Source organism: Lepus europaeus, chromosome 13 (assembly GCF_033115175.1).
Source record: "Lepus europaeus isolate LE1 chromosome 13, mLepTim1.pri, whole genome shotgun sequence".
In the NCBI taxonomy this organism is placed as follows: Eukaryota; Metazoa; Chordata; class Mammalia; order Lagomorpha; family Leporidae; genus Lepus; species Lepus europaeus.
The window spans coordinates 84735758-84762445 of record NC_084839.1 but is presented as its reverse complement, the minus strand read 5'-3'; the positions used below and the strand labels follow the sequence as shown (position 1 = coordinate 84762445).

The following is a 26688-nucleotide window of genomic DNA, read 5'->3' as shown; positions in this document are numbered from 1 at the left end:
TGTCAAATAAATAAATGTTTAAAGAAACAAAACGAGCCCCTCCCTCACAGAATACACAAATGCTCCAGATGATCATTATTTCATGAGTTATGACGGCTGAGAGCAGGTGCGCTTCTGCGTCCCTGAGAACATCCCAGCTCCAAGGCCTCCAGGCCAGGGAGGCGGCGGCTCTCCAGGAGAACAGTTCCACCTGCAGTAAGGACGCCCGTCCATGGCTGCGGAAGACACAGCAGAAAGGCTTCTACGCCTAAAATGCTCGCAGGAAGTCAGGTCCTTAGAGAAAATCAGTCCAGGATCTGAAGCATTCTGTATTATCAACAGACAAACTCACTTTGCTACTAAGAGCCATTCGCTGGCCAAACGCGACAGAAGATACCACCCTCTACAAAGTACTGTTGTTACAGGAAAGGGAAACAGCAGTGGAGAACATATAACTACCTCGGCTCTCTGTCTCACATGGAAGAAGAATTTCCAAGCGGACAGCAGAGAGATTTAAAAGCGAGATTTTATTAGAGCCAGAGACCTCCAGCCAGAGGAGCACAGAGCAAGGGTCCAAGAGAGGAAAAAACCCCAAAGACCCTGTAGCACTGGGGTGTTTAAGTATAATTTTGGGGGCAAAACTGTCAATAAGGTGGGGACAAACTCAACAAAAGACCTGGCAGGGGCACTGCAAAACAAAAAAGCCATCAGTAAGGGTGGGATAGCTAACGTGTTTTCACAGTAAACTGGGCGCTCAGTAGGGAATCGCCACTGGCCACTGGCTTGCTGTTCTTATGGTAAATTTGGAAGCTCCCCAGGAGTGGGCAGAGGGCAGGCAGGCACTTCTGACCCTGCTGAGGATAACTTTTGGGGGAAGCAAGCACTCCATACTCCAAATTTCCACCGCTACCACCCTGACCGCCTATTAACCTCACACTACCAAACAGAAATGCACACCCGGGGTAGGCGAGAGGGGAGAGGGTGCAGAGGGTGCCACCACCTTCCAAGACACCCCAAGACCTGAGCATCTCCAGTGGACCTGGCCCACGTGGAACCCTAACCCTTCGGTGTCCAGTCCCCCACCACTCTAGCTGTATGGGAAGATGGGGAGCGAGCCACGAAAGCCGCAGCTTCTTAGAAACCATTCACTGCCAGTTCTTGAAACCACATTGATGGATTCAAACACGCATCAAGGACCCCAGGGCACCGTGTGTTTGTTCACACTGCCGGAGCATGGGGCCGCAGCCAGCCCAGGCTCCCAGTGTTCACACTGGTCTCACACTCAGTGCCTCCCGCCCCCTGGCCTTGCCCCACGTCGGCTGGAGTGGGCCGCCGGAGGGTGCAGGCGTGAGGGCACGGGCAGCGGCGCAGGCGGGAGGGAACAGGCCCCACCCACAGCCCGGGTTTCACCCCGCAGCCAGGGCTCCCCTGTGAGTTATCCTCCTGGCCTACCCCACCCAGAGCCTTGCATGTTCATTACGTATTCATTCTCCTTCCCGAGTGAAGGCGCACCGGAGGCCAGCCCAGCGTTTGCATCGGATTGACTTTCAAATGCGCAGGTGCAATTTGGAAACAAGCTTCTTCGCTGAGAAGGGCAATGGCGAATACAAAGTAGAGGATTAGGAGCAGTGTAAGAGCAAAGCCCGGAGGCTAACACCGAACTTCTAACGCACGCGGAGCGGAGAAGCACGCGCGCCGGGAATTAGCCAGACGGGAGGAGGGCGGCACGGAGGGTGCGTTCCCGCTTGTGGCGCGCTGGTCCGCGGGGAGAGGCCTCCAGGATCCTTGGGCCTCCGTGGGGCTTAGGAAGACAAATGTCCACTTCCCGTTCGAGTCGCTGTCACTGCCTCTGCATTGTGTGTGACCCCTGTGTGGTTCACCTGGAGTGACTTGAAGTGACATTGGCTCAGACAGAAACTGCTCAGCTCCGGATCGGTGTCAGTAAAACGGGTGGATGCTCCTGCCTTTACTGACCCGTGAGATAAATTACTTATGGATTTTTTAAAATATGAATTTTAGACCGAAATAATTCTATTAAGCTGTAATCCTTATCACTTTGTGAAGTTCAGATAATCTTGGTGAATAATTTTGCATTATTTTTCTTAAACGATGTCTAGAGTTTCTAGCAGTGGGCATACAGGAGGAGTGATTTTCTGGGGAATAATTTCTTCTTTTTATTTGAGAGAGAGAGAGAGAATCTACTGGTTCACTCCCCCCAGATACCTGCAACAGCAGGGCTGGGCCAGGCTAATACCAGGAGCCCAATTACTTGAGCCATCACCTGCTGCCTCCCGGGGTCCACACCAGCAGGAAGCTGGAGTCAAGAGCAGATAGGATTCAGACTCAGGTGCTGCACCGGAGTACCCAGCGCACCCCGTGACAGCATTGCAAGCTGTGTCTTCAACCACTGTTCCAAGGAGATAATTTCTTTGTCCCTTGCTCCTTTCTTGTACCCAATTTCATTCCCAAGGTGGATGTGCAGGGTCTTAGAAAGCTCACAGCTGCACTGCAGTTACCAGCCACTCCGTAAATGACAACGAGTGCAAAGAAAATCTGGTTCCTTTATGAAAAGCCCCTAAAGTAGCTACAGGCTAAACTGCAGGTGAGAAACCTCTATAGGCAACACTGCCAAGGTGACACCAGTGCAGCAGGGTAGCGGGTTAGGCTGCAGCTTGCAGCACAGCATCCCATATGGGAGCCGGTTGAGTCCTGGCTACTCCACTTCCAATCCCACTCCACGTTAATGCACTCGGGAAGGCAGCAGATGATGGCCCAAGGATTTGGGTTCCTGCCACCCACATGGGAGGCCCGGATGGAGATCCAGGTTCTGGCTTTGGCCTGGCAGCAAACCAAAGATCTTTCAATGTCTCTCTTTCTCTCTCCCTTTCAAATAAATTAAAAAAAAAATTTTTTTTTTTTAAAAAAAGGAATGGCTTGCCTTTTCCTGCTATGCCCAGGCCCTCCCAAACATGTGAATACATCTGGTTAGTTCTAGGGTGAGGGTTTAGGGATCTCATGGTTCCAAAATACCAAAGCCATATTCTCCAACACTTCTGGTAATAGCAGGAGGATAACACACATCTCTCCTGACTCGGGCTCTGTCGAGTGGCCAGGCCTGCAGAGGACCCGTGGTCCCCCCCAACCTCTGGACAGAAACCCAAGGACGCCGCCTCCTGTCCGCTGGGCCGGCCTCGCGCCCTTTCCTTCCCCTTTCTGGTTTCCTGAGGAGCTTTGAGGTCACCCTTCTCTAGCTGGGGGCTGGGGTGGGGAAGGGAGAAGTCCCCGCATCCCCCGTGGGAACATCCGTGGGTCTCACAAGTGCTACGTGCTGCTACTGAAATCGTGCCGGGGCTGTCGATCCCACCTGCCTGCTATGTCCACGCCCACAGCTCATCCCCAGACCCCACCAACAGCCATCAGAACATTAGGGAATAATGGCAAGCACATACATGCTCAGTACAGACACCAATGGTTAAAAAATATTTCCCATCCCTGGTTAGGTGGGTGCAGGACCCAGAAATGCAGGGTGCTATCATTTGTATTTCCAGACATGATGGAACGGCTTAGGCTACCCAAAATGAAGTGGATTTTTATAAATTCCCTTCCACGTCCCTCCCAAGAGAGGTGGGGCATGATGACGGCCAGGTGATGGTTAGTGGGTCTTACTGGTGAGGAAGACAAGAAAGATAGAGAGGAGGTGGGGAGTGCTGCAGAGAGGTGGGAGGAGACAGGGCCCTGATGCCTCTGCATCGCGCCAGCACGGCGCCCTCAGCGTGCTCTTGCTTCCTGGCGGGACCCAGCGCTGGGGCCAGTGCCGTCCCAGGCCACTTCGCACTGCTAGACCTGAACACAACAGGCCGGGAAACATAAAGGGCGGAGTTCTGTTTTGTGGCTGGGAAGGGCTGGAGCACGGCTTTGGCGCGTGCTAAGGGCTTCTTGCTGCGTCACCGCCATGGCGGGACAGAGCCTTCCTCTTCCTATAAGGCCGCCTCCGCCCTCATGACCTGAGACGCCCCAACCCAAACACCGCGTGACTGTCAGGACTCACTTTCGTGGGACACGCTGCGACCATCGCAGGTACACAGCCCTTTGGCGAAGCCCACTCCGCAATCACAGCCATTATGAGTAAATCAGACAATTTCACCTCTACCCCAATTCCAAAATATTTAATAGGAACTTAAACTGCAGCACTTTTTAAAAAAAAGTGTCCCCAACTGAATCTCAAGGAATTTAAATGCATGCATGCATAGCAGGAAATGTTATGTCTATAAATTAATGAGCTATAACCCTGTGCGATGTCAAAAATAATGCTTTAGGAGACCTTACAAAGGGAAGTTGGGAGTCCCAGGAGCCAGCTGGGTCAGCGCACACGTCCCATCCAGCTCAGGTCATTTTCCTGTGGCAGGCTGTCAGGTAACCAAGGAAACGCAGCCAGCAGCCACCCGAGGCTTCAGCAGTCTCCAGCCCCGGAAATCCTGGAAGCTGAGGTGGAGAACCAGGCTCTGGAGCAAGGTGCTGATTTCACAGTTGCTTGACAGGCCCAAGAAATCTGACTGGCGCCACCTAGAGGACTATCTCGGCCCAGGCTCCAGACCTCAGGCCTAAGGCCCAGTTCTGCTCACCACATAAACCCTGATGTTGTGGGACCGACGCTGTGGCGATACCGGCAAGATCGGTATCCCATAGGGTTCTGGTCCCAGCTGTGCAACTTCCGATGCAGCTTGGAGATCCGGGTGAAGCTCTGGTTCCTGGCTTTGACCTGACCCTGCCTCAGCTAGGGAACCGGCAGGTGGAAGATCTCTCTCTGCATCTCCCTCTCTCTAACCCTGCCTTCAAATAAATAGAATAAATCTTAAAAAAAAATTTTAAAAAAACCTTGTGTGGTGATGTACATGTAAAATACTTATTACCTAGAAACAATGCAGATGGTGTATCTGTCAGAGCCCTTGATGACGGAGCCCTTGAAGGGATAATGAATACCAGAAGATTCTGATGGGATGGATAATGACTTAAATATTCCAAAAACAGAGTTACATACAGGGAATATTAGATTATGCACTTTTGTATGAGAAAACACACAAGTCCATAAATTCAGAATATGGAGATCTGTCTTTTGTAGCAGAAATTAAGGGGGCAAAAGTCTTATGGGAGTCCTTGAGTCACAAGAAGGGTGCCATAACCAACAGCTAAGCAAAGAGGTCCCACACGCACAAGCAGGGCCAGCAAGGTGGGCGGTGGCGACCCTTCCCGCTCCGGGCCGGCAAACCTCACTGAAGTATCCCGTTGCATTCTAAGACCCAGTTTTAAGAGGATGGAGACAGCTTAGATACTTAGCAAAGGGAACTGTTAGGTGGGATGCAGTCAAAGGAACTTTGGGATTGGGAATATCCCAGTGGGGCAAAGGGAGGCAGGCCAATTGAGCCACTGTGGACCCAAGAGCAGACTACGGATCAGAAGTTGGCTAATTTCCAAAGCGCCGGTCAGCTCAATGAAAATGAGGAAGTTTTTCAGCCATCAGAAAGTGAACTGGGCTGGCCACTGGAAGGGACATCGCAGAGTGGTGTCGAAGGGCAGGAGGAGCTGTGCAAGGTGGCCATGGGGGTCCTCCCTACCCAGCAGGTGGAGAAGGCTAAAAATAACAACCACGGTTACATTTTCTGCACACCTCCTCCATGTCTTAACTCAGAATCCCAAGTAATGCTCCCTCTAGCAAAGACCACTGGACCCAACAGAGGCAGCCCCAGCCCCAGGTGCTCCGGGGACACTCAGCCCACCTGACCTCAGCCCGAGGGGGAGGTCTGCCTTCACAACAGCTGGGTGTTCTCCCAATGATGACTGAATAGTCAGGAAACAGCAGAGAGCCGAGGGTTCAGCGTCCACAACGCAGGAGCACGCAGATACATAGCAGAGGGAGCCAGGAGTGATTTGGGGGGGCGGGAGGAAGGAGTAAAAGAATCCATACCAAGCACCTGACAAGCCCATGATGGTAGCCTAAAATAACACTCCGCCCCAAATACCACTTTGGAGTCCTGTCCACGCTGTAGTATGCAGCGAAGAAAGGATATTCCAAATAGAACTGACCCTATAGAGCAAGGGAGCTTTCTAAGTAGAACTGACCCTATAGAGCAAGGGAGCTTTCTAAGTAGAACTGACCCTATAGAGCAAGGGAGCTTTCTAAGTAGAACTGACCCTATAGAGCAAGGGAGCTTTCTAAGTAGAACTGACCCTATAGAGCAAGGGAGCTTTCTAAGTAGAACTGACCCTATAGAGCAAGGGAGCTTTCCTCCTATTTGGAACCAGCAAGGTGCACCACTAACTGAGCTGCGTCAGGATCCCAGCAGTTTGCACGTTGAAATTGTCACTGAAGAACGAAGGTGACCATCCCCAGTCCCTGTTATGTGGAAGTCACAGCTTCTGCTGCTTCGGGTTTGATCTTCAAGTTCTTCTTTTGGGCCCATTGTGCACCCCAACAGGTGCTTTGCAGAGTGACGAGTTCCACGCAAGCCATTTTACAAACTATTTGGTGGGGGGAGTGAACCAGGTGGGGGCCTCACTGGGTCGAAGCCAAAACACTGAGTGTTTTTTTTCACGGTGGCCTCTAAAGAAGCCCACGGCGCAACTGCTAGCCCAAAAAGAAATCTCAGCTGTGTCTGGAGCAGCGGCAAAGTCGGCTGATGGGACAGCAGGTCCTCCGGAGGGCGCTGTGGTGAACACCCACCCGCATTTGAACACCTATGTCAGATCTGACCCAAACAAACTAGTCTCTCCTCCTGAGTGGGCACCTGTAGCTTTAGGCTCTCTTGGGTCAGCCCAGTGACACACAGGACGCCTCTGGCGCATGTAGCCTTGACATGACCTCTTGAACACTTTCGCACCTGCTGGCCCTTCCCCCGACCTGGACCACTTCTGCACATCCAAATTCTCCTGCCTCTCCCGGCCTCACCCAGAGGCTTCACCAGGCCATGGGCCCAGGCGGAGTCTCCATCCCTCCTTGAAGCTCAGGCCCCATCACCCAAGCCCCCTGCAGCATTCATGCTTCCTCCTTGGGTGGTACCCTCCCAAGGCCACAGTCACTTCCCTGGGGAGTCCTTCCTGATCCACCTGTGTCTCCTCATCGGTACCCACTCTGCAGTGCTCAGTTCTATTCCTGTGATCTGTTTTCATCCAATTTGAATCTCGCTGCTTCCCAATCCCAACTATCGCCGCGGTATATTCCAAAGTGAATCAGCTTTCGGTGTTTTTCATCCTGTCTGCTAACTATCACATCTGCCTTCTAACTTCTAAAAACCTTCCACCCTGTGTCCTTGAGGAAGGGCGGCGTTCATACTCCATGTGCAGGGCAGGTGTTGTGGCGCAGCGACGTAAGCCACCGCCTGGGATGTCTTCGTCCCATACCGGAGTGCGTGGGATTGAGTCTCGCCTCTGGTTCTGATCCGGCTTCCTGTTCAGGTGGTTCAGGTGGTGGCAGGTGATGGCTCAAGTACCTGGGCTCCTGCCAAACCATGTGGGAGACCCAGATGGAGTACCTGGCTACTGGCTGCAGCCTGGCCTGTTGTGGGCATTTAGGGAGTGCACCAGTGGATGGAACACTCTCTCTCTCCCTGCCGTTCTGCCTGTCAAATATAAATAAACTTTTAAAAGTTTCATGTGCAAAATGCCTGTACACAGGGCGCCAGTGAACACACATGGATGGGTGCGTGGTATGAGGCAGCAGCATGGGGACAGAGTAGGGACAGAGGCAGAGCGGACCCAGCAGGTGGTCTGGAGGGGCCGCACTGGCTCTGCACACAAAGTGCTGTCTGTGATGCTCCTCGGATGATCTGTGTCTCATGCATAAACAAGCCCGAGACGTCCCAACTCCAGGCCTCCTTTGAGTCAGCCATTTATCGTGTTCTTAAAAATTTCACTGTGCAAACTGGTGAGATTCCAGGGCATGAAATTCAGTGAGCAGGGGATATCGCTATTAAAAATAGCAGAACTTTTCCTCATTTTAAAAAAGCCAGATATTCCATTGAGCTAACACTGCCTGGGATGGGAGCTAATGGCCAGCCACAGTAAGCCTGCCTATGCCTCCCACTTCTCCACGGCCCCTGTCACTCCCACGATCTCCGTGTGGATGGCTGGCCTCACTGCAGCCACCATGCGCCCCTGGCACATGGATGCCTCTCTTGGATGCTGGTGGCTGCTCAGCCAGTACGCACTTAGGGGAGCTGGGGGAGTCCCCTAGACGGACTTACTTCACCTATTCTGCAACAATAATTCCGGGTGATACTCTTACTGCCTGGGCAAGAGAAATGACAACTCAGGTCCACCCCTCACACATGCCATGTTCTCCTGGTGCACCTGCCAGACAGGGCCCAGGTGTGGCCGTCTGCTCAGAGTTCTCTAAATGTCACTGTGACTTGGGAGGCTGAGATCTAACAGTTCAGGCCCTTCTCCACCCCAGCACTTATGTTTGGACTGTGGCTCACAGAGGCCATTCCATCACCGCACGTGATCCAGGCCAATCCTTGCCTGCCACACTGAGCTTCCAGGCTGGGAGCAACTTCTAGAAGGACTGTGAGTCTCTAGCATGTCTGTATTTCAGTGCTACCCAGAACTACGCTGTTCTAAAGCTGTGCTTCACTGTTGCATCCTCTGATCAAAAATCTTTAAGGACCCCCCCCCCATACACGCGTGCATGCTCCCGCACGCACACTCACACACACACACACTCACACACACACAAGCACGCTATACCTGCAGGTGAAACACACAGCGCCGGGGCCCAGCCTTAGAGCCCAATGGGTTAAGTTGCCATCTGCAATGCAGGTGATGATTTGAGTTCCAGAGGCTGCTCTGCTCCTTGCTAATGCACCTGGGAAGGCAGCAGAAGACGGCCCAAGTGCATGGGCCCCTGAACCCACATGGGAGACCCAGATGGAGCACCTGGGGTCAGCATGGCCCAGCCCTGGCTATTGAGGCCATTTGGGGAGTGAGCCTATGGCTAGAAACATCTCCAACTCTCTTTCTGTCTTTGTAACCTGCTTTTCAAATAAATAAATAAATCTTAAGAAAAAAAAAAAAAAACACCCACCACTGGGATCCGGCAGCAGAGGCGCACAGCTGGCCCCAACCTCCTCCTGCACCCCAGCCTGCCTGAGCAGTGCTCCCTGCATGTGCCTGCCCTGGGCCACCGCACCCTGCCCTGACCGTACTCCTGCTCCCATCTGGATTCTCCTCTCATTTCTTTTACTTCAATTCAAATGCCGCTTATCTTTCAGTCCCTAGTAAGTCATTCTTTCTAATCTTCTAGAACATGTTTTGTTCCCTTGTTTTGAATGCTCTTTTGCTTTGATGTTGCGTTAGCTACTATCACTTCTGTAGTATGTTGCTATTCTCACATAACATATGTTTTGCTCTAAAATCCATTTTTTGGAACTCTTATTCTAGGAAATGCTCCAAGATAAAAAGAAAAAAGAAAACCAGTGGCAAATTCCACCATCATACGTTTAGCATACGATGCATATCTTATGCCATTTTGGATGCTTTCAAAGTGCACATTTGGACATTTATAATGCATGGCCAAAGCCTCAGAAGTCCTGTAGGTTTAATATTTCTGTTGGATCAACACTCTACATCTGACTGAACAACCTTGGAGACATAGTGTCTACTATCTACACGACTATCGGCAGTATCCTCTGCCACCACCTGTGGTGCCGCCTTTTTTTTTAAGATTTATTTTTCTGAAAGTCAGAATTACTAAGAGACAGGAAGAGACACACACACATATATATGGAGAGAGAGAGAGAGATCTTGCCTCTGCTGGTTCACTCCCCAAATGGCCCCAATGGCCAGGGCTGGGCCAAGCCAAAGCCAGGAGCCAGGAGCTTCCTCTGAGTCTCCCACATGGGTGGCAGGTGCCCAAGCACTTGGACCATCCTCCACTGCTTTCCCCAGGCTCATTAGCAGGGAGCTGGATTGGAAATGGAGCAGCCGGGACACGAACCGGCCCATATGGGAGGCCAGTGCTGCAGGCGGCGGTGTTCCCTGCTACGCTGCCGCACCGGCCCCGTTTTGGTGCTACCTTACAGGCATCTTTCCCAACAACTGACCTGCAGGTGTCCCGGACAGAAAAGCAGTTTTACTGAAGTCTCTGCTTCCTATGGGCAACAGCAGTCAGCTGAGCTGATTGTTCCATCTCGTGTCACCTGTTGGCTGAGCTACCAGGCTTGGCGAGCTTACCATGGCTGATGGCCAGTGCGTGCGACTCAGGAGAACCCCAGGACAGCTTGGGTGGAACGTGGGTTGTCAGCGGGGCTCCCTCCCTGGGATGCTCCTGGGCATGCTTGGCCTGAGCCTCCTTTCTCTGTAGTCATAGAAAGACACCTGCCACTGGGGCTCTCTCATCCCCAAATGTCGATGCCCCTGGAGAGAGAGGACCCTAAGGTGGCAGGGCTTGGTAGGGAGAGAAGAATCCCGAGCAGAGAACTGGGCTCTTGAACGCCAAAGGGTCCCTGAGATGTGTGGGTCAACTGCAAAGTTGCTCAAGAGCTCCCCCTCATGGAGCAGGTCTTAGGAAGGGCCAGAGAGATCCCCTATAATCCTGTGTCCGGACCCCTGAGTCTCAGTAATTCCGTTCCTGGTTTGCAGCGTTGTCAGTTCCGTGGAGCACTCGGGCCTCCTGCTGGCAGCCTTTTTTCCCTGTGGACGCTTCCAGAACACAGCTCAAGTATACAGAATGTCACGGGGCGGGAAGCTCTTAACAGGGTCCGAATCTCACCGCAAATTCTACACCCAACCCTTCGTTTCCATAGGCTGCCTTTAAGCCACATTGCGCATGCCTGTGTCTGCCGTACATCCAGCGGTGGTGGAGAGCCCAGGTCAAAAAGGCAGCTCTGCTTCCCCCAGCAGCAGCAGCTCCCTGGAGCAGGGAGGAAGGTCCTTTGTGACTGATGTCCGGGCCCGGCTACCTAACTCGTGATGCCCACAGTGCATGAACACGTGTTCAAATGTCACTAAGAATTTCAACATGGCAACCGCAGGACATTAAGCCAAGCCAGGCCCTTCCAAGCACAGAGCCCCAGAGCACCTGCCAGTGAAGCCGGCCCTGCCGACACCTGCCGCAGACCCCCCGAGAACAGGGGGTAACAGAATGGGCTGGGGGTCCCAAAGCTGGCAAGATGGAGTGCAGCACCCTGGAAAGACTTCTGTGCACGGGGCCCGGACTCCCAGCTGCTCGGAGCCCTTGGCGAAGGGGACGGCCTCACATCACCAGGCTCAGCTCACCCTCCGCACTCGGGCGCGACTCGTCACCTCGTGTGTGTCCATTCCCACTCTTGAGGTTAATTTTTGTGGATCTGTTTGTTTCTCCCCCCCACCTGCCCCCAGAGAACTCAGATCCATTTTCTGCTCGGTGACTTGTCTGCTGTTCACCCTTGACATCAAACTGCCCCAGTACCCAGATACCTAAATGTGATTCTCCCAGCTTGCCTGGGGGCCCTGCCCGGCCCGGCCTGTGTCTGGCACTGGGCATCCACTGTGCCCTGAGCTGACCACCTAGGCCCTGTTCTCCCAGGCTTGCCTCTGAAACCTCTCTGCTTTGGCTCCAATGTCCCTCCATCATGCTCATTACCGCAGGCCCCCGGCCAGTGCGTCCTCTCTCCTGCTTCTTTCTCAATATTCGCTGAGAGCTCTGAGTGGCCCGGACATCACAAGGCAGCCTGGACGCCAGAGCCCTCACGGCCAAGCTCTGCTCAGTCCCAGCTGAACACTGCCTATTTCGCCCCCACACCCCCAAAATCCTCCGACTTAAAATACTATCAGTTCAGTGGGAAAAGCTAGGCTCCTTAATAAATCACCTGGGAAAATTCATTACCCATCTTAGCAGAATGTAGACCCCCTTCCTTCCAGTTGTAGACAAGAATAACTTCTGACAGATTTGCTATTAAGCTTCCAAAATAAAATTATAAAGGATCAGAAGAAAATGTGACAATACTTTTTGCCAACTGGGGGGTAGGAGCACACTTTCCAAGCAAGACAAAATCTGGGTATTCAAAAGAAAAAATTAAGTTAAAAATTAAAGATGTCTCTAAGATAAAAGACATGGTAAAAAAAAAAAAAAAAAAAAGACGACCAAGCTGAGGGAAAGCATTTGCAATGAAAGCATTTGCAACAGGTGCATTGAAGGTTTAAAATCCAGGCTGTCAGAGGAACTTCTGCAGAACAACCAGAAAACAAGGGAGGGAGGAGGAAGTGGGCAGACAAGGAGCAGGCAATTTATAAAAGATCAACTAATAGGGCTTAGGTTTTCTCCTTTTAAACCAGCCCAACCCCCTCCGACCCTGGGGTGGCCGGCTGGCACTGAGGGACAATGAGTTAAGCCACCACCTGTCATCCTGTATAAGCACTGGTTCAAACAGAAGCTGCTCCACTCCTGGCTTTGGCCTGGGCCATCTCCAGCCACTGGGGCCATTTAGGGGGTGAACCAGCAGACGGAAGATCTCTCTCTCTGTCTCTCTCTCTGTAACCCTGCCTTTCGAATACATAAAATAAATTTTGGGGGAAAAAAAAGAAAAGAAAAAGAAAACCAGCTCTCCCCAGAAACAGTCTGCTCCAAGCAGGTTTGCTTTTACCATGCCTATTTCCGGGGCAGGTGTTTGGCCTCCTGGATAGGATGCCCACGTTCAGCCACGCCACAGCTTCAGTTCCTGGCTCTGCACCAATCCTGGCTTCCTGTTAGTACAGACCAATGCTTAAATAATTGGGTTCCTGCCACCCACGTAGGAGACGTACATTGAGTTCCTGGCTCCTGGCTTCAACCTCAGCCCAGCCCTGGCCATTCTGGGCATTTGGGTTGTAACAAGTGGATGTAACCAGTGGGCATAGGCTCGCCCTCTCACTCTCTAGCTCTCTCAAACAAATTAATTAAAATAAGATAATGTCGGTATTTCTGGAGGCCGAGTTTAATCCTTCCTGTATTTCTCGGTGCACAGCTACAAGTTCATCGGGTTCAAGCCCTAATACACTTCAGCAGGGAGGGCACACCCTAAACACAGCCCTAAAGGCCGAGCCCTCCCACAGAGAGGCCACCGTGCTTGCCCGCAAGTCGGGGTTTGGCACAAGGAGGCACAAGATGCACCATCAGCCGTCCTCTTCTCAATATCCCAGGAGACCAAGTATGTGAGACATCACTTAGGCAATCAGCAAACACACAGAGGGAAAGGACTAGAAGGAAATATGCCCCCATAGTCCCTGCAGACAGCGTTCGGGTAGGAACACAGGTGAGGAATATTTGCTTCCTGCTGTCTTGTTGGCCAAAATCTCACCCCTGGCGTCCTGGCCCCAGCAGGCACTGCCCCAGGGGAGCAAGCAGAAACCTGTGCCCTCAGGGCATGTTTTTGGCTGGCACTTTCAGATATGACCTGAGGTTCCTGTCATGACTCAGCAGGTTAAGTCACCACCTGCTATGCCAGCAGTCCCATATGAGCACTGGTTCGAGTCCTGGCTGCTTCTCCTTCTGATCCTGCTCCCCGCTAAGGCACCTGGGAAAGCAGCAGAAATGGCCCAAGGGCTTGGGCCTTCATCGCCCGCCCGTGTGGGAGACCCGGATGGAGTTCTTGGCTCCTGGCTTTGGTCTGACCCAACCCTGGGTGTTTTGGCCACTGGGGAGTAAACCAGGGGATGAAAGACCTCTCCCTCTCTCTCTGTAACTCTTTCAAATAAATAATCTTAAAAAAAAAAAAAAAAAAAGACATGACCTGAAAACCTTTTACATCTTACACAGTAATTACATAGTTTATGCTTAGCTTCAAATCGGGTCCTCAATTGTACAATAATCACTTGCAATCACATGTTGCAAACAGCCGGGCCCTGGGTGAACCAGGATGCCCGCCCTGCCCTGCCACAGGGCTGTCCCTGCTGCCCAGGGGCGGGGCTGGACGCTCCCAGCAGTCTGGCCAGGTTTCTGAAGTGGGCAGGGGTCTGCGGGAGGCAGGGGGCCCAGGTGCAGGTCCTACCGCCGCCTCGGGCTGTGCACTCCCCAACCCCCGAGTTTGAAGCCAGGACTTCAGCCTCTCGATGATCACACGCCGCTTCGGGCCACCCTGGCCACCAAAATAGCTTTCCATGAAATGCTCATAAAGCAGCACCTTGCCTGTAAACGGCGCGGTCTTATAAGAAACGTCTGTGCTTGTGTGTGGTCGCGTCTCGTGTAACCGACGCCGCCAGCCCGGCAAGGTGGAAATGGCTCGGTTTCTGTCATTTCCAAAGCCTGACATTCTTTCACTATAATGTGGCAACTTCTCAGTTCTTGAAACTATTTTTTTTTCCCTCTAAGTTCTCATGAACTGGTGGTTCCTGTTTTTCTGAACTCTCTGTCGATCCCCTGTCTCTGGCAGCCTCATGGTCACCTTTGCTCAGTAACGAGGAAACTGGACTAAAAGTCCCCACGTAAAATGTGACTCTGCTGCCACCTGGGAGCCCGGCCCTCCCTCCGTCCCCCTCTCTCTCTGCAGGTCACTTGTCCTTTGCAGTGGTGCGGTGAACGTTACAAGAAGCAGAAGCAAGCCCAGGACAATGTGGGGGAAAGTTCCCGTTCTCTGCGATCCACTCCTGCTCGTGGGGACCAGGGCTCGGCCACCAGCCCCGGGGCAGGGTGACAGTCTCCTGTGGACTCAGCACAGAGACACCAGGGTCACATCACGTGGAAACATGGCACAAGTCTTTCCAGTCCTGTAGCAAAAGTAAACACCACATGCCATGTGGGACCCTCCGATCTGCCCGGAGCAGGAAAAGTTCAAACAGACCCAGAGCATTGGATTCCCTTCAGGGAGAAGTCATTTCCTGCTCACAGGCTGATGGTTCCTCCTTGGTCGGTCCATCGGCCGGCTGGCCTGCAGATGTCTCTCATCCACAGTGAGCTGGCCCCGGGGCTCCGCAGGAGTCTCGCCCAACATCTGTGAGGATGGCGCTGGTGATGCTCCACGCATAGCTAGCACCCAGGCATCCCCCGGGGGGGCGTGAGCCCTGCGCAGGTGCGGGACAAGAATGGGCCACCCGACTCTGATCTTCACCTGGTGCGTGGGCGCACGTGTCTCCAAATTTCCCCACGGTGCATTCAAGCCCGTCCTCCTCCACAGTGACCTCAGCAACATAAGGGATGGCACCTGCCATCGCCACGTTTCCTGGTCAGGGTCACACCCTGAGCTGCAGGGGTGGGGGTGGCTAGGACTTCAACCCAAGACTGGGGAGACAGGCGTTAGCCCGCCCACACTCTCAGCCCCCCGAGCCGCGGTGCACACACGGGGCTGGACGCCACCCACTTTGCCAGCACTTCCTCTCCCGCTGCGCTGCCCCCACATCCCCTACTCCCGCAAACAAGCAGGCTTACCCTGTCTTTCCCATCACTTGCCTTTCCGTAGGGTTCCTATCTGTGCCAAGGAGCTCAAATCATGCTGCTGGCGTGGTGCTCCCCGCCCACCCCACCCTACCCCCCGAGCCTCAGCGGTCGTCCAGCCGCCCCAGCCGTGGGCCTTCTGATTATGACCCCATAGGTGTTCTGAAGGTTAAGTGCAGGAGGTCCCAGAGGCTGCACAGACTGCTCTGAGCACAGCTGTCCCCAGGCGGGTGCTGCTGAGATGGGAACCCTGGCTCCCCGACCTGGGTGGCCTCAGGCTCTGCTCCCTCTCCCAGCATTGGGGTGATCATAACGCACCAAGTGGGGGCTGGGCCCAGAGTCACCACTGGTGCCTCTGCCAGCCCCGAGAGCACTTGCTTTCACTGCAGGAGGTTTGTTGTGAAACCTTCCCAGGCTGGCGGAGCGGGCACTGTGGCAGCCACTGAGGGTGCCTGGTTTGAGCCCCAGCTGCTCCACTTCAGGCTCAGCTCCCTGCTGATGCACCTGGGAAGGCAGCGGAGGATGGGATGATGGCCCAAGTGCTTGGGCCCCTGCCCTACTTTGGGAAGATCCAGATGAGGTTCCCGGTTCCTGGCTTTGGCCTGGCCTAGTCCTGGCTGTTGCAAGCATTTGGGAAAGTGAGCCAGCAGGTGCAAGATCTCTTTCTCTCTCTTTCTCACTCTGTGTCACTCTACCTTTCAAACAAATAAATAAATAAAACTAAAAAATCCTTCAGGGAGGCGAACACCGGTCAGCCGAGAGCCAGGTAAGACACCTGTGTCCCGCATTAGAACCCCTGGGTTTGAGTCCTGAGCCCATTCCCAGCCCCAGCTGGACCCTGGAGGCAGCAGCAATGGCTCAAGCAGTTGGGCCCCTGTCTCTCACCTGGGAGACCCAGACTGGGTTTCCAGCTCCCAGCCTTGGCCATTGCCAGCACTCGGTGAGTGCCCCAGTGGATGAGCGCCCACCCCCACCCCGTCCCTCTCTGGAACTCTGCCTTTCAAATTAATAAATAAATCTTAAAAAAAAAAAAAAAAAAAAAAAAAAAAACTACGAAACTCTGGGAGTGGGGGAGGGGGTCACGGCTGGGATGGGCGGGAGACGGGGTGGGGGTGGGGGGACTCTTCCCTGGGTGCCCCTACGGACAGCTTTGTTCTGAATCTGGCTCAGAAACACCCCCAGAGCTGGACGTGCTCTCCCCTGACTCAGCACCTCTGCACCCTGAGGGCCAGCTGTGTACTCATCTCCAGAGATGTGGGGCGCCTGGGGGGGGCAGCCCCCCCACCGACACAGCCCCAGTGCAGGTGCCAGCTGTGGCTGGAGGGCCTTCCTCTGACTCACCACAGAGCTTCTGGTGCCACCCATGAGCTGCTCGGAGGAGGTTACAAAGTAAACGTCCTGGAAGACTTCCATCTGCACGTGACATTGAACTGGGGGGAGGGGGAGTTCTTGGCTGAGGTGGGGAATTCCAGGTCTGCCTTGAGCTGTGCTCCCTCAAGCTCTCAAAGCCTCTGTTTACTCATCTGCGACATGGGTTAATAGTGTGTTAAGGGGTCGGCGCTGTGGCGTAGTGGGCAAAGCTGTTGTCTACAACACTGGTATCCCACATAGGTGTCGGTTCAAGTCCCGACTGCTCCACTTCTGATCCAGGTCCCTACTAATGTGCCTGGGAAAGCAACAGAAGATGGCCCAAGTGTTTGGGTCCCTGCACCCACATAGGAGACCCAGAGGAAGCTCCTGAATCTTGGCTTGAACCCAGCCCGGCCCTGGCTGTGTGGCTATTTGGGGAGTGAATCAGCAGATGGAAGACCTCTCTCTGTCTTTTCCTCTCTCTCTCTCTCTCTCTCAACCTCTCTCTCTCTCTCTCTCTCGTAACTCTGCCTTTCAAATAAATACAATAAATCTATTATATATATATATATGTATACATATACACACACATATATGTATATATATAGTGTGTTAAACCACTATGTGTGACACTGGTATCCCCTACCTTGGAGCTCCAGTTTGAGTTCCAGCTGCTCCACTTCTGATCCAGCTCCCTGCTAATGCACCTGGGAAGGCAGCAGAGGATGGCCCAAGTGCTTGCCACCCACATGGGGGACCTGGCTGGAATCCCTGGCTCCTGGCTTTGACCTTGTCCAGCCTTGGCTATTGCATCCATTTGGGGAGTGAACTAGAAGAGGGGAGATCTCTCTCTCTCCCTCTCTCGCTATTACTCTGTCTTTCAAATACATAAATCTTTTAAAAAGTTAGTGCCCAACTTTTATAGAGCAGACATGGGGGGCTACACAGGTTCCCAGACACATACCCCCCGGCCCCTGGAGGTCCATCACAGTGCCGACTCCTCTATCCCCTACCGCTGCTGAGCTGCCCACTACACACCGCGTAAGCATCATGGTTGACCTCTCCTGAGCCTGCATGCCGTGTGGACAGAACCCGCAGAGCTGAGACCTGGCGCTCCGCTTCCCACCAGAGGAGGCTGAGTCATGGTGAGGAGCCCCTGAATGGCTTCGCTCAGACTGCCCTGGGACTCCCCAGTTTCTGAAATAAGAACAATTTCTATTTCCAAAGACGCCCAACACCTGCCACCAGCTTTTCATTTTCAGAGTTGAGGAGATCACTGTTGGAAGATTCTAGTCATTCTGGTAACTGGGGAGCAGTGGATGGAGGTGAGGGTGAGTGTATGGCTGAGAAGGGTGACACTACCTTAGAGGCCATGGAAGGGCTGGGGGAGGCAGCCCACCCCTCTTGAGTGACACTTCCAGCTTTGCCCCCAGTTCTGCCCCAGCGCCTCCTCTGATGAGCTTAGCCGCTGAACACAGAGCAGCTGCCACTTGGGACAGGTGACACAGACAGAGCCGAGCGGTCTGCAGTCACAGCTCACGCTGCTGGGTGGCAGTCTGCACTCGCTCTGCGTCTCACCTCGCCTCCTGGAGCAGGGCTCTCAAGAGGCGCCCCAGGGGACTTCAAAGGGACCGCTGTGTGGAGATGGCTCTGCAGTGCCAGCCTCAGAGGCAAACCTGCATGAAATCAAACGCTGGCCAGCCTCACCTTCAGAGCGGGCTGCTGTGCCTACAACCACAGCATCAACAGCCACGTGTTCCGGTGCTGAGGATGACTCGGCACCAGGATGAACTCACAGCTGCTCTCGAGGTAACTCCCCATGCTTGAGGACAGGGAGACAAGGAACAGCGGAGAAGGACGGGGACCCTGCAGGAGAAGTGGCTGCCTGAGGTTCTCCATGACTCCGGGGCCTGCAAGATCCCTGGCACATACTGGACCACGTGATCTCAAAAGTGGTTCCCCCTTATCTGCGGGGGAAGTGTTCCAAGCCCTCCAGTGGCTGCCTGGAGCCATGGGTGGTGCTGAACCCAGTGATACTGGGACGCGGGGAAGACAGAGTTAAACAGAGATTCGCCACAAACGTGCACAAATGACAAAATAGAGTGCTGACCGCAGCACAATGCAACAACTCCCAGCCCTTGCTCTAGCTCCTTAGGGACGTTAGGAAGCACAACAGGGGCTGCCTGAACACGGGCACCAGCCTTGGCCACAGGCACCTGAGAAGCCAGGCGGCTTCAGGCACTGGAGGGGGAGGCGGTATCCAGAGCTCAGATCTGGGGCGCAGACGGCTGGATGGAGCCGGACAGCCTGCGCTTCCATCACGCTCCTGTGAGTTGGTGATTTCTGGAATGTCCCATTCAATGTCTCTGGACCATGGCTGACGGTGGCTGATGACACAGAAAGCAAAACAGAGCTCAGGGCACTGCAGGAAGGATGTCCGTGCCCATCCGGGTAGCTCATGAGCAAATGCCACCAGCTGGGACTGCCCAGCTGTGTGTCCCCTTTACCCCAGACCCTGGCCCCAAGGGGATCTTGGCACCACCAGCAGGAATGCTGGGGTGGGGTGGGGTGTCTACTGCCACAGGTCCCACCCCCTGCCACACCGAGCCCTGAGCACCTGCTGGAGGGTTTGTGCCCCAGGGACGGGGACTTTGAGGCTCCCACTAGTGGCCACTCGTGGTACAGGCCGGGGCTACCCACCTGACCACAGCTCCTGGCCCCCAGCTTGCAGGGTCATCAGCTCGGGCAAGACCTGCTGACAGCCACAGCCTGCTCTGTGGAACACCACAGGACCCAGGGGGACCCTTCACCTCACTGGGGTGACAGCCTGTCTTACAAAGCCACCCAGACCAGGAACGCGTAGTCTGTGTCTGTGCCGCCCAGCCTGGTAGCTGTGAGCCGCAGGTGCCTGCGCAGGCGCACACCGACATCCAGTGAAATGAAATTAAAAACTCCCCATGCCCCTCCCAGTCACCCAGGCCTGTGGTCACTGCCCGTGGCAGCACAGACCGAGGACACGCCCATGGCTGCAGGAGGCTCTGTGGGACCGCGCGGCTCTGGAGGACGCCATGAGCAGCTTCTGCTTCGGTCTCCCCTGCTCTCTTTGCTGCTTTCAGGCTCAGGCTGGGAGAAGTCCAGCAAGGGGCTGAAGCCCACAGAGTCTCCCTTCCCACGCTGCTGAGGGCGACCACAGAGGCTGTAAGCTCACGCCGACAGCGTTGACATGCGCCCAGCAGCACAGCCCGTGGCCAGGGTGCAGGGGCCGCCCTGCTAGAGCAGGCTATGAGCTGGAGCCCCCTCCTCTGTCGCTCCGCCCCACGCTGAGTCTCCAGGCAAGGGCTGAGGTGGCCCTGGGGGCAGCCGCCTCAGACGGGGCCCACTGCCCTGGTTTTGGGCCACCACATAAGCCCAAGATGCTTTGATGACATTCAGAGCATGGGGACCAGCAAGGATCCCCGGAAGTGACAGGATCTGGATTCCCCAGTGGCTGGCGGGAGGGAGGGAGGGAGGGAGGGGAGGGGAGGGGTTTCACAGAATTCAGAGATATTTGATACCTGTACACTGGAGATTAAGTTGAGTGTGCATAGCAATGTATTACGGAGGGAGGAGGGGTGACGGGAGTCAAACGGGGACATGGCACGCAAGTCCACACTGCACATGCTGACTGCGGTTTCCGAAGCTGAGGTGTGCATCTACCTTGCCAAGGCTCACCTACAGCCCAGGGCAGCCGGGCCTGGCTCTGCCCTCAGTGGACAGATGTGCATCCACAGTTCCCAGCATGCCACAGGCTGCCAACCCTGGCTCCGCCCTCAAGAGAGCACATGTGTGCCCACACTTCCCAGCATGCCACAGGCTACCAACCCTGGCTCCGCCCTCAGAGGACAGATGTGCGTCCACACTTCCCAGCATGCCATGGTGGAAGAGCTTTCTAGAATCAACCTCTTTGCTGTTCCCGACAACGGCGCAATTGTTAGCAACCCAGGAAGCAGAAGGGAATGGATCCAGGGGAGGGAAACCGGAAGTCTCTACTGAAGACAAGTAGACTGACACTTTGTAGCATTTTCTGTCCTGAGTGGAAGTGGGACAAGCCCCTGAACTCTTCTGTGAACAGACCAGCGCCAGGGCCATGGGGCCGGGGGACTGACCCCCGAGGTCTCCTGTGTCTGACTTCTGTCTGGCGAAGCAGACACGGGCTCAGGCGTGTCAGGCATCACAGGTGCCCCCAGGCGCCCGGCGTGGGGACACAGGGGTGCCCGTGCCTCCTCCTCCCCGGCGCGGCAGCTTTGTGGCCTCAGGCTCCAGCTGGGCATCCATTCCCGACCAGGGACCTCAGCCGTGTCTGGGCTCATGACTCACCCCTTCCCCTCCAGCCAGCTCTTCCTGAGTCAGGACCGTGCCCTGGGAGCCCCAGGGGTGTCGCGAGGAAACCACCCAGACGTGGCTCCGGACAAGAAGTCTGGCCCCAAGGACAGGAGTCTGTCCACGTAACTCAACCTGAAGTATCCGCCAGGGATGCTGAAACCGCTGCCTCCCCGTTTGGCAGGACCGAAAGGGGTCTTGTGGAAAGGGCGCTTGCCACTACTGCAGCCCGGACCTGAGTCTCCCACTGCTCTCCCTCGCTCTGCCCCATCTCAGGGCCATGCCTCTCTCCTCCCTCCTGCTCGCCCTCCCCCCTCCCACCTCCTCTGCCAGTGAGAGGCAAGCTGGGAGGGCTGGCCCATGTCTTAGGAAGGCTCTGCACAGGAGCCTCATTTCTAGGAGGCTTAGACTTGTGCCCCTCCCTTCCCTCTTTCTTTCTGTCTAGAACGCAGAGGTGCTGGCTGGAGCTCCAGCAGCCTTCTCTAAACCACAGGACAACAGTAGGAAGGAAGCCAGCGCTAGGAGTAGCAGAGCAGGCAGCTGAACGAATGGCTTGCTGGTAGATCCTTGCCCCGGAGAACCTGCTTTCTGAGAGCAGGACAGACCGCAGAGCAGGTGCAGCCCTCTATAAACGGTGTATCCAGTGGGAACAGCTAAAAATTCATACATTTCCTGCCAGCACAAGAAGCCCGATGTGTGATTTTCAGTGCAGTGAGTTGCTAACAGAGCGGGAGCAGAGGGAAGGGCTACAGTCTCTGTCAGGGTAGCCCTCCCTTGCAGGGCAAAAGAGAAGCAGGAAAACCAAGAAGGGTAAGATCGTCGTGGCCTTGAGCTTTCTGATCACACAAAAGGCAGTAGCATCTTTTTTTCTGTCTCAAGCAGAAGAAATCTTTCGAGGCCAGCAGGCATCCCGGCCGCTCCTCCTCCCAGCGGGCCCCAAGCCCAAGTCTTTCTGATCCCTTCTTGGGTTTTGCTTGCTTGAGCTCTGTCGTCCAAGCAGAGCCTTCAAGAACCTGTAGGGAACCCAGTCCCTGCCCCTGGGCCCCGGGCCAAGCACGGCCCTGACGTTGCCCTTGGCACTGTGGGTGGGAGTGGGGGGACTCTTGATTCTAGCGCATGTGCAGGCATCAGTCAGTTACAGGGAAAGCCCCACCAGTCAACACCATGGTGCAAACAGCTCTCAGCATTCAGACTGGGCTCTCACAACGCAGACACCCAGGGCGTTCCCTGCTGCACACTGACAAGCCAGGGTCAAGGCCAGCGTGCTCCCAAGGACACTGGGCTGCTTCCTTTGGACCCTTGGCAGGACAGGTGCACGGTCTGGAATTATCTTCATAATCACAAGGCCCCGGCCATGCAGGTTGGCCCTGGATGGCGTCTTCAGTGTATCCCCTTGAATATTTTCACTATGACTCATCTCCACGCACTGCGATGATTTTCAACAACCAACGTCCAGATGACGACGAGGCGACTGCGGCTGCTGCTTCCACTGGGAAGCTCTGGCCCGTGGCCGAAGTCTGCACGGGTCCCACACAGAAGCCCGCCTGGTCTCCTGCCCCTCTCCTGCCTGCGTGCCTGGGTGGGGCGTCCCCAGCGCAGAGCACTCCCTGGAGCAGCTGCCTGCCTATGCCTGATACCCGCTGGGGGGTCCTGGACCTCAAGTGAGTCCTCTTTCTGTCTTCCAGGGTGGGTGTGGTGGGGAGGGAGGGGGGAGAGAAATCCTGGGAGGTTCCAGCTGCGTGCTTGGGGCTGAAAAAGGTGGGAGCTGCTTTTCTCTTGGGGGTCCCCCTTGTCCCTGGGTACGGAGCACAGATCTCGCCAAGAACTCATGGCCCGGTGCTGCCCTCCCCCTCATTTCCCAGTCAGGAAGGCCGGGCACCAAGACGTCAAGAAACCTGCCCGATATGCACCACGTGGCAGCTTGTGACAGGGACCAGGTCGGCGCAGCAGACGCCCCACGCGTTCCTCTCCTCGGCCACACCTCCATGTAAGATCAGCTCCTTCTAGGGGCTGGGAAAGCCACCAGGCTGCAGACCTTGTTAATACACACTCCACTAGCCTCACTTCCTTGCCCTTTTAAATGACTTTTTTCCAGCTTGCAAAGGGATAACTTTGGGTCACCCTGGGCTCGTCCCTGGCAGTAAAAGGTGACTCGACCTCCAGCACCCACATGTCTGCCCAGATTCCACACTTCCGGAAGAGCACAATCGATACTGCCAAGGATACCAGCCACCTGGACGCCAGTTCCCCACGGCAGGTGCACCTAAAGACAGGCCTGGGGCTGAGCCCCCGTCCGGGATGGCACGTCCTTGGACACTGGGAGAGAGCGGATCCACAGCACGGGGAACCCTGGGGCACGCTGCCTGTTGCAGGCTCTGGTCTCCATCAAGGCGGAGCTTCTCTGAGCACTTAAAACAGTCGCTCTCCGAGAGACAAACAGGGCTGGTCTCCCACCTTGGAAACACCTGGCGTCTATTTTGCCAAGGGCTCTGATTGACGCTGGGGGTCTCAGAACAATGGTTGCCTATGTTGGAATCACAGGATCTTTCTCGAGAGTCTGCACCACAGCCCGAATGCCTTCAGAGGCCAGACACATAAGAGACCCTTGGAGGGTTCGGGCTGATGGAGTCCCTTCTCCTTCCAGGCCCTGTCCTGGGCACTTGACAGGTGCCTGTGGCAGCCCTGCGAGGCGAGATTTGGGACCCATCATCAGCCTGGCCCCTGCGCGCCCCTGTCACCACACTATCTGAGCTTTGTGGCATCAGGGTGTGGCAGGACTTGTGATGTGGAGAGCTTAGACCCCACCCACGGTTACCTAAACTCACACACACACACACACACACACACGATCCTGAGCAGGCCGCACAGAACCTGCCATGGGGGAGGAGGGTGCACACGGAGCCGCCTTTGCCACCCGGCTACTGATCTGCAGCTTCAGCGCTTTCGTTTTTGAAATGTTGTTCAACACCCCTCCCATTGTATCTCCAAGGAGAGTGAGGTGCTCAGGACGCTTTGGTCCGCACAACCTTGCTTTCCAATCCGAAGCCCACCAAACCTGCGTGCGCTCCACAGCACGTGCACAGTGCCAGCTCAGAAGTCCCTGCCCCCCCCGACTCTCCCACCCAGGGCCTGGCTGAGGGTGACACACAGTAGCAGGTCACCACAGGTCACTAGCGGTGCCTGTAGCCCTACACCGCTTCCGCCCTCCATAAACTCCCGGATTCTCCTTCCGCTAAAGGCAGAATCTCAAAGTCATTAACAACAGCCCAGGGAGGCCTGGGTTACTGACACATCACAGACCCCTGGGCTGCAGCACAGAGGGGCCAGACCCAAGGTAGGAAACGCAAAAAAAAAAAAAAAGAGGGGAGGTGATTTTTTAATCAAAGACCAAACAGCCAGGTCTCCCTGGGTCCAGGCTGCACTCAAGGGCAGATCAGACCCGATCGGAGCTGCACCAATTTTAGCCAGCGGGCGCTGACTCATTATTAGCTCAGCAAGCCCACACACTCAAATGACTGCACTGAAAAAGCTCCGGGTCACGCCCTGCCCACTGCTTTTTAAGCAAATTCAAAAAATGTTTATCATAAGGTATTTATGACATCTTAACCGTTTCATTTACAGTAACCAGAATGACATTAAAAAAATTGTTTCCTGTATTTTACTTGACAGTAAAGCTCATCAGAATAGTAACAGCTCGAGCAGCACGGCTCAAGGTCAAGTTGGGCCTCCATGAACCCACCACCCCCCCATCCTCCACCTCCGAGCGACCTCAGCCCCCAGCCCCAGTCCCCCAATATTTCTTTTCTTTCTGATTTTAACAAGGTTTGCGACTTTCAGCATGAAAGGAAAGGACATAAAATAATGCCCTGGGGTCATTCAGACCCATCAAGAGAAGGAAGCCACAATGCTGCCTTCCTACGGCTTTTTTCGCCCTGGAATTGGGCAGCTGGGACCACGCGCCAGAAGCTTGCTCACGGGCTGTCTTTCCTGCAGCTCTGAGAAGCGGAAGCTAGCCCGACCTCAGCACCCCTGACTTAGCACACAGTCACCCACCTCCCTCCCTGAACCTCGCTCCGGGCTTCTACGGAGGACTCTCTGGGTGGGTGTTTTCCCTCCAACACTGCTGTCTCTCTCAAGACAACTCAGAGAGACCCCTCCCACAGTCAGGGTGCAGCAGAAGGAGCCCCTTTGCTTAAAATGACATCTTTCCCAATTCTGAACAAAATGCAACATCCACTCCAGCAAGCCCAGAGCTGGAGCACAGCTCAGGCTCAGGCCAACAGTGGAGATGATGACCAAAATAATAATAGTAATAATAATAATAATAAAATGACAGAAACATACCAGGGAGAAGCTGGGGGCTCCACCTTGCCAGGAACGGTGCTGGTGCTGTGGAGATCCGAAGACATGCACCAGCTCCGGCAATCTATGTCAGCAATGTCCCTTGGAAACTTAAAAAGCAGCAGCCATCCAGTCACTTAGTTCCCTCCATTTCCAACGATGTCCACACAATCAAGACCAAAAAAAAAAAAAAAAAAAAAAGGCGCACACCTCATTGGAACGAGATGATTCATGCTGACTCACAGCCACCACTTCCTCTCCCGACATTCTCTGCATTCTTGTGAGCTGGGCTGGTCCGGTTCCCAGGGTCTCTGCAGCCCTTCCGGGAAGAGCAGCCTGCCTGTCTCTGGCACAGAGACCCAAACGCTGACCCCTGGTGCACGCCTGTAACCCCAGGATCACCTGCCCCTGGGGGGAAACGCTCCATCTAGGAGTCTTGAGAGCCACTGGAAAATAAAATGCATGCTTCTCACGGGCGTTCCGATTGCAAATCCGCACTGCCCATCTATGAAGCCTGGCGAGGCTCCTGTGTGAAACTCCGGTGCTTTTCCAAGTCGTCCAAGGAAGGAGGAAGAGAGCCTGCATCGTTAAGGCGTCGGCGTTTGCTTGGCCCTGAGGATACCGATTCAGTGCGTGTTTCCTTCTGCGTGTGTTCCTCTGACCCGGCTACTGGCAGGTTCTAAAATCATCATCGCTTCGAAGCTGCTCCGTGGACGCGTGCCCTGGTATTTTTTAGGCTGACGTGATTTACGACTTTTCTCTACATCCCCCAGCCTTCAGGATGTGCTAGTTTGCAACCGTAAAGTTGCGAGGAGTTAAACGGAGGTATAGTAACCTAACTTTCAAATATGGTCGGTGAATGTTTCCGGCCGAGAACTGTGAGCGGCTTCTGCCTCCCGGTTTTCTTTTTGAATGATGCAGAGGGCGGGGCTGTCTTCCACGGCCTCGGCCTCTGCGTCTTTTAAATATGGGAAGCGCCCAGGGACAGCAGAATCCAGGAGGTGCCCAGCAGCCACAGGACAAACTACAAAGGGCCACCTGGGATTGCTTTCTGGGGGGCGAAGGCGGGGGGCTGACACACATCAGGTCATGCATGAACCCCAAAAGCCTTTAACATATTTTTAAAATTTTATTTGAGAGACAGAGAGAGGTTCCCTCTTTAGATGACCACAGCAGCCAGGACTGGGCTAGACTGCAGCCGGGAGGCAGGAGCTAACTCAAACCAGGTCTTGCACATCCATGCCACTGAAGCCCTCACCTGCTGCTCCCCGGGGTCTGCATTA

General features: G+C 54.7%; 1 long non-coding RNA gene across 9 annotated transcripts in view; it reads right to left on the bottom strand.

Moving 5' to 3' along the window:
- Window positions 1-26299, bottom strand: part of LOC133772856 (uncharacterized) — a 168756-nt gene extending 142457 nt beyond the window's left edge. For 8 of the 9 annotated variants that reach the window (XR_009867823.1, XR_009867827.1, XR_009867828.1 and 5 more), the window contains exon 1: window positions 25409-26299. This is a non-coding gene — a long non-coding RNA (uncharacterized LOC133772856). The remainder of the gene's footprint in view (window positions 1-25408) is intronic. The other variant, XR_009867825.1, reaches the window with a different exon arrangement.
- Between the last annotated feature and the right edge of the window lie 389 nt (window positions 26300-26688).